Here is a 19077-nt window from a genome sequence, read left to right on the forward strand (position 1 = left end):
GCTTTTTTGAGACTCACAGTGGTGCGGTGACACTTTTAGACCTTCTATGAAAGCATGAAATCTTAGTTTCTCCTTTCAAAACAAATTTAAAATAATAGTTTCCCTATGAAATACCAAAAGAAAAGTCACACAAATCATCTTGTTCAACATTGCTTTCCTTGAAAGAGAACTTTTGTGTTTCCAAATTTCAAATCTACATAAGTCAAAACTAAATTCTGTAATCTGTATGATTGCTTTCTTTCACAACTGTGATGAAGATTTCTATACCAAACCATAGAAATATAAAGTGTGATTGCATTTATGATCATATTTTGGAAGGGGTCGAACCTGGTCTTGTAGTGTTTTTGCTCTTGAACTGCAAATACTAAATGTTTCACACTCAGAAAATATGGCATGCTTAGGGAATATTACCCCAGAGAACCCCCGTTTTACAGAAATGCAAGGTCTAGTGCAGACTCAAATCCACAAAGATCTCTTGAGTATTTTCACTCTCATGTGAGATTTAAACAGGACTTTCTTTGCCGTTAATGCTCGCTTGGGTTTTTGTAAGCAATTGGAAAGTATGCATGTAGCTGATAGCATCTAGAGGTGCATGTGATGGAGAGGTATCAACACCACGATTCGGACTTGTATTTTAAAACCAGTGTATGAGGATACCCACCTGTACTTAGTTCACTTCATAATGCATCTTTCCTTAGCTGACATAACGATCTGTTTAATATGAGTTGAACTGCAGTAAAAACTGATCATTTAGTAGTGACTTGACTAAATCTATTAAATCTACTCTTCTTAGGACATAGGTGACCTTTGATACTTCTGTTTTCTGTAACATACATGGTGATAAGATCTTATACTTTGGCTGACAAGTTATGTATCAAAACTAGAAACAAGCAAATCTCTACAGCTTTTCGGTTGCCTGGACTGTAAAAAGCCCAGTTGTGTTTCTATAGCAACTGCAATGGGACAGCAGTGATGTCATCACCCAGTAACCAGCTAAAATGTATATTACCTTATTGCAAACACTGGGTAAAGAAACACTGAGTCATCTAATCGCTAATATGAATAATTTTGCCACCTTCTTTAACAATTTGCAACAGAGAAGAAAAGAACTCATACCTGACTGGTCAAAACAGGAACCATGCTCAATAATTTGAAAGAGGAGGAAGGAATAAAGAAAAGTCTTTGTTGCCAAACTCTGTTCTTTCCAAGCATGTACAATGTAGAAAAAGACTGAAAATATTTTTTTGTGTTTGTAGTCAACTTGTGAAACTTTGTGATATTAGCTGTGAACTATGGGAGATAGTGGTATGTTTTTTTCTGAAAATAAGTAATCAAACTGAGTCTTTGGCATACCTGTACCTGTCTGACGCTGTAGAATGGAAATCCTGAATGATGTACAAGCCAAACACAGGATAAAATTGTTACTGCTTGATTTTTTTTCTCTGCTGGCTGGGCTTGAAAGAAAGGGTTTGGTGCATCTTTAAATTTTGTAAGGAACTATATTTTTTTCTCCAAAAGTCAATGGACAAGTAAAATGAACCAAACAAAATTTCAAGTAGAGTTTATCATCCTTTATTACTTTACCATCAAGTTGATTTAATATTTTTCTGCTAAATTTGCATAGAAGAGCTGAGTAATACTTCTGGTAAAAATTCTGCCTTCTCTCCCCAAGTCATGGGTTTCACTGTTTTATCTTGCTGCCTGATATGGTTCCCTCTGCAGGCCTTCATTTTTAAGCAGAGACTAAGACAAAGTTTCAGTCCTTCTGGTACGAGCTGCTCACTGCTGTATGATTGCACTTCTGGATCTGAAAAATTAGTATATTTTTTTCAGATCTTTCCATAAATCTATTATGAAAAATCTTGGTGTTCACAATTGAAGTCTGTTTGGCCCTTCCAGATCCACCCTTTATTTCTATATTAATTTCTAGAAAATTAATTTGCTAATTAATCAGCGCTACTCTTAGCTTTCTTGGTAACCATAAGTGATGTTTGGCCCCTATTTGAGCAGATTTTCTGTCCCCATTGTTCAAGGAACTCTGTTTTCTTTCATGGTGGGAACAGAAGTGTGAGTTGTTCACTGGTGTTTTGTATTTCTGTTGACTCTCCCAAAGAAGGAGATTTGAACACCTCTGATGCCAGTTGAAACACAGACCTTCCTCTCACCCCTGCAGTATATCTGTCCTCCTTCCTCACTTCCATTTTTGGCCTTAGCTTCCTGATATTGCTTCTTCTGCCTTTGGTTTCTGTTTTCAACTTGCCTCATTTCCACAGATCTGTTCTTCTGTTCTAATCCTGGGTCTAAGTCAGTAGCTTGGCTCCAGCTTGGCTTTTCAGTATCTTTCTCTAGTCCTGTTAGGCTCTGCAGCTGCCTTGTCTACTTCTGCCTTGGTTTCTTTCTCTTAATATTGAATGCAGGAGCTAATGCCCTCTATACCTTACTATTACGATTTAGAAGTTTTCTTCATTATTATTGCAGCATTCCCATTATTGCATACATCTGAGGAAAAAAATATAAGCAGGAATGGCAAAATGCAAATGTAATGACATGATCTTCTATATAAAGGGCTTATTAAAAAAACCCAGTCATTATGTAACACGTACCTAGAAGCAAGGGAATGACACACAGAGAAGATGTTCTGTAAAATTACAGAGAGATCTGCAAAATCAGGGTTGTTTTTTTTATCTAACTCACAGCATAGTGAGAGAGCTGCCTTATTTTTCTGTATCCTGAGAATGCTGTGATTTGACCTGTGCAAATTGCCTAACCAAGGGCTTTTGTGAAAACAGACCTATGTGAAAAAAATTAAGCAGCAGGTAGATCAGAACTTTAGCTTTGTGAGAAGATGTGAAGTGAATCCTCAGGAATGGTGTGTGAGTAGAAAAGTAAAGCTAAAGGTTGAAAATAAACATAGACTGGGGGCTAGGACAGCAATACTGAAATTCCAAATACCTTTTGTTCTCAAAATATTTGGCCTGTGAGTCCCAAGAACTGCTGCATACAGCATATCCCTGACCAGACCACGGAATAAAATGGAATCATAGAATCGTGGTTTGGGCTGGGAGCCCTAAAGATTATTTTGTCTGGTCTCTCCTGCTACCTCCTCACAACACCTTCCACTAGACCAGGCTACTCAAATGCCATTAGTATTTCCCTCCTTATTGTAAATTTTGAGCCTTCTACTTTCTTCCACATAGTTTTATTTGAAACTGGGTTTTTCCCCTAGATAAAATCCGGTGCAGCTCTGCTTATCTTAGGAAGAGAATAGGTAAGAGCCATATTATTCCTAGTACTGATATTTTGATTTGGTCCTCATAATTGCTTCAGCAAGCTGAACAAACTCTTCTCTGCCTAATCACCAGAGCCAGCTGTTGGAAGAACTGTGACTTTGAAGATAGAGCTAAACATGTCTTCAGTATTAGATAGCCAAAGCATGAATTATCTGTGTCATTTTTACAGTTTCAGCTAAAGTTATTGCCTTTTAGCAGATGCCTTATGCATTTGTCTCCATGACATGAGATACAAGGGGAGATACTGCTGTATGTTCTCTCTCACTGTGAATATCTATTCTTAGAATGCTGAACCTTCGTCTTCTTTCAAGTAGCATGTTGTACTAGAAATACCAGTTCAAAAGTTTTATGAATTAGAGTACAAATTCAAATTATATGGATTTTCTGTGCTTGGAAATGTTCATTGACACATGAATATCTCGCAAGTCTACCGTGCAGTAAGATGGATCATCTAGGGATTGGATTTGTTGACCTATGCCAGAACTTTCTCTGTGCAGTCAGATACATCAGTGTTGTTGTAACTTGGAGCAGAGTTAACCCAGTTGGTAAATTGAGAATGCTTCACTGTTAATTGCTTCATCTTAGGAGTGTTTCAGTATTTTGAGTTAAAACACAGCAATATTGATATGTTATTTTATTCATATGGTCTGTATTGTGTGAAGGTTTTGGTTTTTTCAGGTTAACTTTCTTATTCTGCTCTCTTGTAATGATCTAAAGTAATGAAAAACCGTGCACATCAAATGTCCATAATATGTGACATTTCCTGTAAGTTGCTAAACAGAAAAAAACTGAATATTGTGCATCTGGTAATTAATAACTACCAGCAAGATTCTGTAATTCCTCCTTTCTCCAGAAATTCTCTTGACTTAGAATGTTTAATGACATAAAGGGAAAGGTCTCTGCTTACAACATCCAGAACAATTTATAGTGGAAACACAATTTTCATCAAAAACTAAAAATAGAGGTGTGAAGAGGCAATATGTATCTACAGTATTTGCAACTGGACAAGAAAAGCATGGATGAAGGATGTTTCAAAGAAATCCAAACCCGGTTTGTGGGTTTTCCTCCATCACTTCAATTCTCCCCATTGTCCTACAACACTTCAGTCTTTCATGGGGTCTTCAAGTCAGCTCTTAATAGTCTAGGGACTGCCTCCATCCATTTCTTAGTACTAAAGAGTAATTGCATCCCACTGGTAAAAGGGATACCCATAGTTTATCTTAAAACTCCAGAAGTTTCTCTCCTTTTCTTTTTACCTTGGGGTAAAAAATTATGGTTAGAACTGATTAATCCTTTACTGAGGGCAGAGGCCAGAAAAGCATTAGGTGCCACATCATTTATTTGCTTGCTTTTGCTGTTTAAATAATGGTCTTAATCTTCATTCAAATGGACGTGTATAACCTTTGATTCTTTATCTTTTATTTTTTTATTTATTTTTTTATCCTTTCATATCTGCACTCCTCTTTGTATTTCCATTTTTAATGCCTGCCATTAGTCAGTTTTTTACTAGTTTCCCCAGTGGCAGAAGGTTGTACCATTCTGTGTTTGATGCTGTCTCTCTCAGTAAATGGCACTTTTCACACACATCTGTGCATTACATCCCCCTACTGATTTATCCACCTGTTACCTGAGTTGACTGGGACTCATTTAATGGGAGAGGCAGCTCTCATTCTTTCTTTGTATTATTAGAGTGCTCTGTTTCAGTTCATGAATGCTTGGTCACAAATTTATATCCCTGCATTCTCAAAAAAATTTCTTCATTTTTAGCTGGAAACAACTTTAAAATGTTTTTTGCTGAGCAACTTAATTAACTTTCCGGAGGAAAGAATACTACAGGTACCCATGCCTTCACCCTTCAAGAGTGACACTCTATTTGATTCAAATGACTTGTGATCAGTAGGCTGTATCTGTATTGTTACAGTTTCTTTTACATCTATGAAAAATATTGGACAAACCTTTTTCTCACTGCATCCTGAATTTTACATACAATTTCTTAGCCTGACCTGAAGTAGGAATTGTTTGTTGCTGTGAGATTTGTAGATCATTCCTGTAACAGGTTTTGAGATTCAGCCATGCTACATGTTGGCTATAAGTAGTTTAAAAAAATAAGTTGAGATTTTTGTTAGCATTTGATCTATTATTTTTTGACTCACATTATAATGTCCCTGTGCATAGGTATATTTGTTTACACAATGTAATAACACAGAATGGGAAATAACTCCCTCATCACTGGAATACATTTTTCAGCTTAATCTCAAACTTGTCTCCATTAGAAATGTGAGATGTGGCAAATTTAATCAGGTATCACTGTTCATATTAGTTTAAATAAATTGTAGTTTCCCTTTCTCTACACAAACCCCCAAATCAAACTCCCTAATTTTGAAAAGACTGTTACACTATCTTTAATTAGTCTTAAGTAAATATTCAAAATTAGTAAGCAGAAGCTTTAGTGAGCATGCTATGTTCCTGTATGCCAATGACATTTATTCTAACCCAACATAATTTAATAATTTTATGAGATTCAACACAGTGTCAGTCAGTGCCTGTTCTGTATTTTCATGTAAATATTCCTGTCATCAGGAGAAATCCTTGAAAAGAGAAAGAGAAGTAGAACATTTTCTAATGGCTCATCCTGAAAAGGCAAAAACTACAGTAAAGAAAAACTGGTATGTCCTTTTTGCTGTGTCATCTAACAGTATTTCAATCAATTAACTTTACAATGGAGACCTGAAACAAGAGAAATTCAGTTTCTCTGAGCACTTCAGCAACTACCTTTTCCAGGCAAGGATAGAAAAATTGCATTAACTGTTTTCTGTGAAGGATGCTTCAGGCTAATCAAAGTTTGCCAAGTTTTTAATTTTGATTTAAATTTCTTTAAATGTACGTTCCAAATATAAAAATTGTTTTTACTCAGTCACTTCACTAAAGGAAGGCTGGAGAGAGTTCATACAGCTTATTTCATGTTAGAAAACCAGTGGAAGTTTCTGATGCAGAAAAGGAGAAAACATCCATGAAAGGGATAAGGAGAAAAAAAAATTTACTCTAGGGGTCCAGTTGGGTGTCCAGTCCGGTCCAGCATTTAGAAATCCTATCCATTGTGGAGGCAGTGTTAGTATGCCAGTATCCTTCTGTGGTCCGATGAAACACTATCCTGGGAGGCTGTAAACATCTTATTTTGGGTTATATTATCAAGACAAACAGAGCTGGCCCGTTTCAATGGGTCAGATCAGCTCATGCCTCTCCCTCCCCACTGCATTAGTCATTCATTGTGTTGACTCAAGCATCTTTATTCAGTACATTTCTTTTCATTAGCAACAGAGAATGCTAATTTCTACCTTTTAGTTTGTACTGAAGTGCAAATATGTGTTCAGTATAGGCTGTTACTGGAAAGATAAATTTGACTGCCAACTTACAGGCAAGGATGGCACTTCACTAAAAAATTTAATATAAAGTCTGAATGTTATCCAAATATCAAAAGAGTATCAAAACACAAGTTCTTTATTTAAACCTCAGAAGGAATTGCTGAGGTAATGCAGAGTGTGTTTGCTAGTAGATGTGCCTCTGATTGTAAGAAGGCTAAGTAAAAGTAATTAATATTTTTATGTAAATATTAATGTTTCTACACATAGTGCATACTGATGTCATATTATAATGTCAAAAACGGTCTTTTGGAATTTTATTGCTACAATTTAGCTGCAGTCCTTAGAACGATGGAAGTTCAAATGTTGATTGGTGGTGCTATTTGAGAGGTAATTGTAGTTTTTTTAAGCAGACAAAAAACACTCCCTCAATGATAATACAAAAAGCTGCAAACTGGAGTTCACACCTCTGCTATGGAAAATCAAGTGACCCCCATTCTGCAATTTTTTTTTTTTGGTTAAAGTTCAAACAAAAAAAAGAATCCTGCATCCAGATCTATTTTCTACTTTCTAAAAAGTGTCTCGTGGTATGGAGAGCTCCATAATTTTCTGGTTTTCTTGTCTCACTTTAGTGAATATGCAGTTGGAAAGTACTGTGCTGAATAGTTCTACCTAAGAATTTCCTGGCTTGCTTCATTCTTTGTTTGGGGAAAAAAAAATAAATAGAAAAAGATGAGTCTTGCAAATGGATGAACAATCCAGGAAACAGTGAGTGAAAGATACAATCTTCCTCCTGACCTTGTAGCCTGCTTCTGGGCTACAGAAATAGGTTCCACTTCATACTCTTCTGTTTAGCTTCTTTACTACACTCTCACCTAACTGGGGCTACAAAAATCTAAACCCTTTAGATTCCCCAATGTCTCGATACACCTGAGAAGGAATATGGGCCTTTCAAACTGCTTAAACAAAGAACATGAACCCAATGCGTTAACAGCTTTATCATTAAGTTAATGTGCAAAGTGAGCAATGCCCCTACTTAATAGGTTCTCCCAACCAAGTGCCCACTGCCTGCCTTGAGAGGCTCAAAGCAGATGCCCCCTGGGAAGACCAGGTTGTCTGTTCCTGACCTAATGACTTGGGAACCAAGGATCCTCGACTGCCCAATAGAGATGGTTACACCAGTTGACAATGCTCAGATACTAACTTCAGAACTCTAAATCAGTCTATTGATGGTTTTCATTCCATTTATCTTTGCTTCTCCAGTACAGAATTTGAATGACCATTATCATTGCTCTGTGTCTGGCACTTACACATTGCACATGAGCTATAAACGACTGAGCAGTCTAAAGAGAGGCATACTTACTCTAATTCCAGCTCTGGGAAAAAACTTGAGCTTGTTCAAACTGACTCTGGCAATAATTTCAGTCTGAAAAAAGTCAATAGATTGCTTTCTGTAAAAGTAACCACTGTACATATTACATGCTTCTTAATGGTATTGACAGTTTTATGGGGAAAATGCATGTCTGGGGATGAAGGTGCCTGGTACTTGATTGACTGACACTAGGTCTTGACACTGGAGAAACATTGCAGGCTTTATTGGACTCAATTATGACTTCTATGGAAGCAAAACGAGCTCATTACTTCTCACCATATTCCCCTGTATATAACTTTGGATTAAAAGGAAATTGAACTGAGACGTGGTTGCAACTTTTCCATTGCTGTGCTGAGAGGCCCGGCAGAGCCTAGCTCCTCTGTTGCCCATCTAAAATGTATCTGCCACCCCATTTTCCTATGTCTGCTACAATCATTAAGGTCTTGCACAACACCCCAACAAAATGAAAGTTTGCTGAGATGATTAGAGGTTCTGCACTATTAACACTGCCCATGAAATGTTTTTTGTAGTGCTGCTACTGCTGGTTCCACTGCCAGGGAGAAGATAAAATTGTCTAGGAACACAGCTATACAACTCCAGGCATTTACCTTCGTTGCTGTCTCTTGCAGCCACATGAAACATTTGTCTGTAGAGTGAATTACAGAATGTAATTTCTGAATGACAAGCAAATGAAAAAATATTTCTTTCATTTTGGAATAAAATTTCATGGTTTACATGTGTTTCTTTTTGGTAGCACTGTTAAGCATTCTTTATATTTTTTCAAAAAAGTTTAGATACAGTTTCCTAGGGCCACTTATTTAAGAACAGTTTTTAATGTATATCAGAAAAGATGTTTCTTGTTTTAGCATTGGAATGACACCAGGTAAGGACTTTCACTTCATTTTCTGAGGGGAATATATCTTAGGTCCCCTCTTTGGAAGCAAATTTTATCCCAAAATGTCATCTAAAAATGAGAATATGAGATATTGAAATCAGGATCTGTTTTAGTGACCATCAAAGAAACTACAAAATGCTTAAGCAATTATAGAGCTAGAACTGCATTTTTACACAGGAAAATTATTTTAGAAAAGAGGAATTAAAACCACATGCAGTCAAAATGTTTTGTGCTGCTGTAGCTCAGGTTTAGACTTGAAAGAGGTATAGGTCCATCTTTGAATAGAAATTTTTTGTCGTGCAACACAACTGGTATTTTTGATGACACAAACTGTTCGTGTCTAACTGGTGAGTTTTTGCCTCTTTATTGGTTTGTACATATGGTGGCGTTTTTTTTGTTTTTTCTTTCTGCCAGCTAGCAGATATTAGAATTTACTGGGCACAAGGCTTTACAGGTAGATTAAATGAAATCTGCTAACTCTAGTCATACAATGGTTTCAGAAGAACTAATCTTTCTGAAGACTAGCTAGTTGTTGTGTTTTGACTTGGGAACTTTCACCATCTGCAAGGTATTCTTGACATAAACCAGATTATTATTAACCTCTATTCACCTGTTAGTATTAGAAGAATATTGAGCTGCTGCATAGTCCATCTTCTTAATAGTATATTTGACTTGTGTCCTGTAATTTTAAAGTTTTCTACTGTATCTACTCAGATTAATTTTTATTTCCAATTCTTCTCCTTTCTATTTGTTTTGCAGAGACACTCATGTACTTGACTCTTGCCTCTAAGACAGTTGACTTACTTCCTTAGACTGGATAAAAAACATATATATACATGTGTGTGATATATATTTAAATATATATTCACCCACACACACATATTCCTTGATCTGAAGGGCTTTTGAGGACATACGTGTACCTTAAATGCTTTATTTTGAAGTGTTTAGCCTCTGTAGTCTGAATTGGATCTCTGCCCTGCATAAATTTTCCTTCAAGAGAAAGAAGTATGCTTGTTTTACAAACTATACATTCTGTCATGCGAAGTTGCAATCCTAGCTGCACATACCAAATAAATTCGAATCACTTTCTGGATCCTTCAGTGTGCCTAGTTTTTGGAAGCTTTTTGCAGCTAAATTATAACTGATATTAATGATGCAACATAATGTTTATTGTCTTCACAAAACCAAAACACACATAAATCAGGAAAAGCAGTTTTAAGATGTTACATACTCAATAAGGAAGAAAAGGAAGGTAGGTGGAAGTGGTGGAATTGATAGACTCATTTCATTTTTGTCTTGAGCAGTTTGTTTATTGCTATTTTTTTTTCTGAGCTTCAACTCTTGAAAAGGCGTGAAAGCTTTCTAGATGAGAGGTGTCCTCCTCAGGCAACCCAGTGATCCTGTCTCTTGCAGCTGGCTCTCCCTAATTCTGCTCTGTGGGCTTGGTATTGCTGTGCCTCTGCTCCTTCACATTTTCTTCTAAACAGAGGGTGGGGGGTGGAATATGCAGAGGCATTGTTACAGCTTTTCCCCAAGAGGCTGCTAGTAAGAACTTCTAAAAAATAAAATTTTGAGCTGCTTTGACCTTGGTTTCTAATAGCTTTTTCCCCCCCTGTAAGATACATTGTCTTGCATGTAATTTATTTTTCTGTGTTGGTATAAGATGTCAGTTCCACTTGGCTGCACTTCTTGTAGAAAATCACTTCTTTGCTGCTGGTTCTCTGTTGGAAATCATGTGGTGGGGAGGAGGAAGACCTTGCATGTCACCACTGTATGCATATAAAGGAGCCATTTACATTAATAGCTGGTGAAGTAATTACCTTTTTTCTTTTTTTTCTTTATGTTCCATTTTTTTCTTCCTTTATGTTTTTGTTTTAAAAGGCAAGAAATAACAGCTTGTCTCTCTGAGAGCAAATAACACTCTTTAAAAGCAGTTGCCAAGCAACCTACATTTACAGTTTTGCACTAAACTCTGAAAGGTAAAGAATCTTCCCTTTTCAGCCCCCAAAATAAAATAAAATTGAAATAACAGACATAGAGAAGACCTACTATTCTAGTGCTCAACTTGGTTTTGGTACCACAAAGTGACTTTTACAGTGGTATTCAGAGTGGAGCAACCTGCTAGTGTTGTGGAACAACACATTCAGGTCAATGAAGGAAGATTATTTTTCTTCCGAAATACACGTGTTTACCACAAGTTTGAGAGGGAATGCAGAAAAAAAAGTTGATAATTTTCCAATCAAATACTCAGAAGAATATTTCACCCCAATCCCCAAGGAATGCTGTGAATCACAACTGTTTCTGTAAGGTGTAGGTGAGAACACATTTTTTTGCCAAGAGAGAATCTAAACACCTTACATGTTCTAGGCTACTACCAGGGAGATGGCTGGGAGCAACATGTGATAGGGAAACTGCTTCTCCAACTGTTTCACATATTTTTTGATGTGTGAATTTTTTTTGATGAAGTTTAGATGGGAATACAAACAGATATGTGAATAATGTGAGAAGAGTGTCAGACTGTGGAATTGCCAATGAGCCCATGCACTCTAACACAGAAATTGTCTAGACAGATGTGTGTACACACAATATTCCTGTATCTAGTCTTGTAATTCAAGTGATTCAAATCTGTGCATCACTGAGATGTCACAATATGAGCAACAATTTTTATTCTGTGGGATTTTGCTTTTCCAAGAGGCAGATCAGAAGGGCTAAGGAGAACCGTTAAGGTCAGTTCTAGGCATTGTCCCTGGTGCAGTCAGCCAAAAGGAGAACATTTACCTGAGCCCTGGATTTGAAGATGTTTCAGGATCTTGGAGTTCAGGTAGAGCTTTAAGTCTCATAGATTTATGACCCTATCTGCCATTTCTCTGCTATTCCGTGCCGAGTGGAATAGCCCTGTACAGACACCACAAACTCTTCTTTGAACCTCTCTGTGAATCACAACATTTTGTGTTCCTCTATCATACTACTTTGGAATTTTGTCATTAATTGTAGTTTTCCTTCTTAGTTTTCTCTTTTACACTGCTGTATAGGCTTCTGTGTACAAAAGTGTCTGTTGCCTTCTGGAGCTACTTTTCAGCAGGGAGGGAGTTTATTACAGCTCCTGATAGATTCTAAGCCATTCTGGGCTGACTGAGAAGTGAGCTTTCCAATGATAATGGTTTTGAATGCCTTGAGTCTTCATACTACCAGGAAAAAGAATTAAAAACAAAGATGGTAGGGGACTTTGGCTGCTGAGTGCCAATCTCTTAATTTTGTTATCAATTCTCTTTGATCCCTTTTCCACAAGAGAAAGGCAGACAGAACTGTACAGGTTTTAGTGCTCTGTTGGATCACTTTTGCCATGTAGCTCAGCATTGAAACTGAGAATTTCATGGCCTCTTTTGGGCATATTTTAAGATTAACAATACCTTGGGTGAGAGGGGCCAGATGGACACAGTTCATTGAACTCTTTCTATGTGAGACAGTTTATTTTGTCTGTAAAATACAAGAAGCAAAAGCACATTTCTGTATTGGTGTGTTTGTGTGTTTCTGTCAGCAACCATGAAGATGACCATGAAGATTGTTGTTTTTGCGGTCGCTTCAAGTTGAACTCCATTTTGCACAATGCTTTAAAGCCTCTTATTGATGCCTTCTCCAAATGACTTTTTCTATTCACAACAAATAACAATGAGATGGATCAAGACATGGGCCTGACAAAATATTTGAGCTTACCTGGTAATCTGTTAGTGAGCTCCATTCAAGCACCCAAAAGTACTGTGCTTGCTTGCCTCCCTGTATTAGCAGCAAAGAAAGCTATTTAAGAGTTTGAGTGTCCTACATTCTTCATAGTATCTGTAGGCTTAAGTTGCCTTTTGCTCAGGGGAAGGAGGAGGACATGAAATAATAACCAAAGAGTGAATTCATATTGCATGACTAGGGTTTTGCCCAAGAACTTTTCAGGAAAGTTTAGTGGAATAGTCATAGTTAAGGAAGAGAATAGGAAAGATGGCAAATTCAGAGTGCCTGAGGTTGGAAGTGACTTCTGGAGGTCATTTGGTCCAAGTCCCTTCCTCAAGCAGGGTCACCTAAGGTTGATTGCCCAGGACCATCCAGATGGCTTTTGAGCATCTGCAAAGATGGAAACCCCAGAACATCCCCAGGCAACCTGTGCTAGTGCTGGCTGAAATCAGTGGTGAAGATGACAACTCAGTGATTAAAGGTGCCATTCAAAGGTTTTTAACAACTATACAGCCTTGCTAATGCAAAGGCTTGGAATAAAGGACTGCCTCTCAGAATTTCCTTTATCAAATTCTTATTTTCTTCCTGTATATGACAACAATAGTTAAAAAAATCAGTAAGTGTCTTTTGGGAAGTTACATGGCATAGATGAGACAAATAAATTAGTATTCTATAAAAACATATAACTTATGTTCCTGTAATGTTATTTTTATGTAATGATGCACTTACAGAAAGTTCAAAATAAATTTAAATAGTGTTTTGGTTTGTTTTTTTTTTTTTTAAAGGCTTTCACTCTTGCCAGTTCTACATTAAAAATTATTTGAAGGTGTCTTTTGAAGATAGGGTCTGTCTTTTTGAGCATTAAACCAAATTTTATTATCAAATTACTCAACCACTGAGACAATTTAAAATTGGGATTAGTTTTTTTACAGTTCTGGTAAGGCTGCTGTAAGCATTGGAGTATTTCTGTTAGCCTTGTTGGTCCTCATAAACACCTGGCTATTTCAGTGACCAGAGCCTTAACTTCAAACTGCTTTTGCTATTAACATTAGTTAAGGTAAACTCAGATTTTCTGCTCTTCTGTGAGTAAAATATTGGCTAGAATATTAGATTTCTTCCCACCTTTTCGACTATACCTGCAGACTGCAAAGCTGATTATTAACTCCATTTAAGCCTGCAGAGGTAAGAGGCTAATCATAGGGATTTTATCCTTTGTAGCCTGCATAATGCTTCTTGTTTGGAAAACACTGTGCAAACTCTGCTGCCTATATATATAAATATAATCTACTAACCTAAAAAAAGAAAAAGAAGGAAAATGTTTTTGACAACATCACAATATTTTGTAAATATTTCACCCAAAGTTCCTCTTCTGTTGTGTGGAATGTGAAACAGCAATTGCAGATGCCCACAGAGCAACATACAATGAGATGCTGGTGGAGTTTTCTGCCTGCTGATAAGTGCCTTCAGTACAGACCCCGTGTGTCTCACTCAGATGTGACTGTCACAGCAGTTTGTTACACCACTACCAGTAGACACAAGTATATGAGAACTTCAACCTATTTTAACTAGCTAACACAATCTAAACACAAACAATTTTAAAGGTACAGAATTAAAGAGAGACATTGAAATGTTGAGTTGGATTTTAGGAATGGCAAGTCTTTCACTGGAAAGGTTTTAGAGCAAAGAGAGATGAAACTGGCCTTTGGTTTGGGTTATGACTGGCACAATTAATTTTTCTAGAGACTTCTGCTGTCTGATTGCATACAAGAGAATAATTACTCTTGACATTTATCGTGCACAAAGGACTGTTATTTTACTTTCTTCAACAATTGGTTTTAATTTATAACAGGATTATATTATCTTTCATTTTTGGTGATTTGTGGATTATTTGTTTTGAAAATTTTGCAGTATGTTATGTATCTTCTGCTTCCTTTACAAATAGAAGTTATGCAGTCCTCTTTCAATCCTCTTTCTACATTTGGAGGAACAAAGCTTCTTTTAAAGACAATTTGTGGGTAAATTTTTATCTAGCAGTCTGTTCAAAAGGGGTCATGTGAAAAATTAAAATTAAATATTCCACCTTTTTTGTATTCTGTAACTATCAAGACATAGGAAACACAGGCTAACAATCCTAACTGTCCTCTATTTACAGGCCCAGGTATTCTGCAGTTTTCAGAACAATTAGTTTAAAAAAGTGCAAATTACTATTAAATCAGCTTAATATATCCTGGGTTTTATTAATTTTTAATTATTTCCATGTACATTTGTCTCAAAAATTTTTGAGAGCTGGTGTTTGTTTTGAAGTGAGCAATGAAAATGCGTGGGTCATCTTTCCATCTGTTTCAATCAAATTTGTCCAACACAACAATGCAATAATAAACTTTATCATAGTTGAGTCCTCTGAAAAATATCACAGAAATGCTGTATAAGACTTATGTCCAACAAACTTTTTTAAAGGTAAAAATATATATGTGTTAGGTCAAATTCAATTTGGCAATCTTTTAACCACATCCAGAAATTTAATAGGATTGTAAGTTCCAATAAATATTTCTTATTCCTTGCTAGAGAAGAGAAATGAGGTCTGTATGTGCTGGCATACCCAGCGAGGGTCCCAGTTGAAATACGTACTCAAAGTCAGTAAAATATTTAAGTCATATTGATACTGGAGGGGTTTGAGTACATGCTTACAGTTGAGTGCTCTGATGACTAAGGATGGATTTAAGTGTGCTCTTAAATATTCTGCTGATCACAGTCCTGAACTTGTAATGTAATAGTGATCTATTGAACAGGTAGCAGAGAAACCACTGAAATCAGCAAGTTTCTGAAGGGCTGTAAAAGTCTGTCTTTGTGGAGGTTATTTGCAGGATTAGACCAATACCATGAGTAACAAAAAATCAGCCTCAAATTAGATTCAAAGATGCTTTAATACTCATAGTTTGAAATATGTTAAACATTTCCTGTAATAATAAAAAAAAACTATGCTTGGAGAAAATTCTGCAACAGGACTCTAGAAATATACACGTATTCTAAGATTTTAGCTCTTAAATTTCTTGATGTAGGGTGGGATTCCAGTTGTCACTGTGGTGCATGATCATTTAGCAAGTCCCTTCTTGGGTTTAGTATTCAGCTTTTATTTTTTGCATTCAACAGTTCTTAAAAGATGGAACATGACATAAATACATCTATTTTTTAAGCTACAGTTTCTGATAGTTTGTTATATTTTTACCCTGATTTCCAACTTTCCTTGGTTATGTTTTCTTTTGCTTCATTCCATGTACTTTATCAGTAGCTATGTAATCTGCTTATCACTTTCTATTCATTAGTTCTAGGTTACATCTCAGACTGATCCAAACCTCTCTCAAGTGAATAGAAAAAGTCATGTGAAATTTGATTCTGATCCAATATCATCATGCTCTTCAACATTTGCTGCTGATTAGATGCTACTGTCCAGTTCAGATTTCCTCTACTGCATGTTATTGCTAATCAATTTTTTAAAATCGTGACTTGTAGGGGAGAGCATCTGTCCAAAAGATAAAACTAATATAATGTTCATGAGATTTGTCTAGAAACTATTTAAGCCAAATATTTCATAAATTCTAGCATTTATATGATTAATATTTTAAAGCAGACAATTTATTAAGTTTTTTGTGCTCCAGGTAGGTTAGGCCTGATTATTCTCTATAATATAATTGTATTGCAGGACTTCACCCAGATGAATGATTTATTTTTTGGTGTACGGCATTTTCAAACCTTGTGTAAGGTGTATTTTTGTACCTTCTCTAGAATTTCATTATTGCTCACTATTTTTTTATTCTTTGTGCATTTTAGTGTTGGCCAGCATACACAGTGAGAGTGTTCCAAGGGAGGAGCAATGTCCCTCCAGCTGTAGGACCAGATCAGTTTTGAACATGTCCAAATTCAAGCAGAAGCAGATGCTTGAGGCTTCTCTCTCCTGCACAAAAAGATGTGATCTCTAATTTTTCATGTAACAATAGATTGCACACCTAAGTCCTCCTTGGAAATCACTCTGTAAGTGTTCCTGGGACTTTAGTTTCTTCTTTTCCCAGATAAAGAAAAGAAGAGCTAGCAATAAAATTCTCTGTACTGGTATCATCCAGAAATCATTATCATCTGCTAGACAATTCTGTACATTTATCCCATTTGATAAATTGATTCTGGCTCACAAAGACCACTGCAGAGACTATAACAGTGTTACATGATTCAGTCTTTTGATTGCTTAGTGTCAAGGGAAGTTCATGGAGAAAAGAGCTCATATATTGGTGGTCATCCTGATAACAAATTCTGTGGGATGGCTATTGCACTGGCTCAGCCCTAATTTTGCCCGTTCTAATTTGGTGTTGTGAGAACTCATGCTATCTTGAAATCCAGATCCTTTGGCAGATACCAGTGCTGCCCAGTCAGTTGGTGCTCATCTCAACGTTTTTAAAGCTGTGTCCAAGGAATTAGCTCCTTTAACTCCTGCTGAATTTAATTGAAGTACAATTCTTAATTTCTCTTTACTGTCTCCGTGTTTTTTTGAAAATGTGTCCCTGTAGACTGAATGGTAAATATAGGATGAACCCCATTTGCTAGACAATAGGCTATTCAAAATACTGGATATTGTTACTCTCATTAGCAGGAAGTGGGTTTGTGGTCATTACCATGTGACAAAAAAAAAAAAGTCACTGTGAAGGAACAAAAACTCTGTTATGAGTGGAACACAAGCATTTTAGCCTGATAATCATATCCTTCCCTGACTTTTATCCACTTCAAGTGTTTCCTAAACATACATAAAAAATATATTCGTATTGTCAGTGTTAGGTATTGAATGTACTGTTGGATAGTGTCAATATTTTTGCAGAGTAAAAAAAGTTCTGAAGCTGAATATCATGCCTGGAAACTGGCATAGTCACCATTTAACTTGCAGAAAATGCTTGGAATTTTTCTTTTGACTGATAACAAACAGAAAAAATGCAATAAATTCTGTGGATTTTTAATGATTCCACATACATATCTCTCCTGATAATCAACTTCTTTATGATAGCCACAAGCAAGTCCGAGGTGTGTATTTATCAGTTGTCATTTCCTTTTAGATCCTTCCCCTAAATATTCCCCTACTGAGGAAAGCAGCTGTGGAATTTGATATTCTTTTTGCAATATGACAGAGTCAAACCTAGCAGCTTTAAATTTATGCTGAGGAGGTGAAAGTACATAGCAACATGCCATGCAAACAGCATGTAGCAGTCAATACAAGAAACAGGATGTTATTTCTGGACATTGCTAATTATTAATTATTCTGCATGAGTGTTTCAAATTATCACACAAATTTATCAGCCTAGGCATGATATCAATTCTGCAATCATTTACTAAAGAAAATATTTATTCAATCATAGAAAAAAAATTACACATTAAGGACAAACAAAGCAGCAGAAAATAGGGGTACAGTGTCAGCAGATGCTGTACAGAAAAATCTGAAAGCAAACCTCCTAATCTCATGGACTATTCCAATAGATATGTCCCATTAAAAAAAGAAAGAAACTTTGTTCTTAGCTGCAGTGGTCAGATTTGATCTGAATGAGATAGGCTCCAATTGCATTGTCAGCTCTAAGGTGTTAAAAACCCCCTGTAAGCTACATAAAGGATTACAATAGTATTTCATTTTTTCTGCCTTACTGCACTTTAAATAAAATGCTTGCTTATTTTTTAAAATGACAATCAAATTTCAACAATGAAAAGGAAGTCAAAAGAAGAAAACAAATAAAACCCAACATAATTATTTTTGTAATTTCTCTACTCTAAGCGATACTTTCCTTACAATGGATTTCTCACAAGGGTAATAAGAATCAATATTTTCCTAAACTAGGCGGATTTTCAGAAAAAAAACCCTTCCTTGAGAATTTGGATGTCTAACTCAGAACATGAAACTAAATCTCCTGAGCTTAAGACCTGATTGGTTTTGCACAGCACTGTCTTCCCATTTAATTTCACTTATATCTTGCAAGCTTTTCCCTGACAACTTTGGCAATCAGCACTGAATTTTTCTTTCACATGTGGCATTGAAAGCTTTGAAAGCGTCTCATGTATAGGCAAAGAATTAAAAAAGAAGATTAATAGAACTGAAAATATTAGATGCCCTTCAGCAAGGTGAAACACTGAAGAGGGCATCAAGGGAACCTGCATTTAGGTAGGAACTCTTCCTGTAGGGACCTGCTGGCAGGCTCTGTATTCAAGGCTGGAAAAATCATTATGAGGCAATATATGGCAACATGTTACACGAGACCAAATTAATGCACTTTGTGTGTAAGAATACCTAGTTAATAATGCTAGCATAGAGCCATCTGTCTGCCCAATAAATACCAAAATAAAGTGAAACCAAACACAAGACCACTTGCTAGTCAGTGGGCAGATGCTGTCAAGGGTAGAGATTAGCTAAGCCCTACA

General features: G+C 36.3%; 1 protein-coding gene across 3 annotated transcripts in view; it reads left to right on the top strand.

Moving 5' to 3' along the window:
- GRM1 (glutamate metabotropic receptor 1) overlaps positions 1-19077 on the top strand; it is a 177504-nt gene that overhangs the window by 62507 nt on the left and 95920 nt on the right. The gene's annotated exons all lie outside the window — the stretch shown is intronic.

This window comes from Cinclus cinclus, chromosome 3, assembly GCF_963662255.1.
Source record: "Cinclus cinclus chromosome 3, bCinCin1.1, whole genome shotgun sequence".
Classification (NCBI taxonomy): domain Eukaryota; kingdom Metazoa; phylum Chordata; class Aves; order Passeriformes; family Cinclidae; genus Cinclus; species Cinclus cinclus.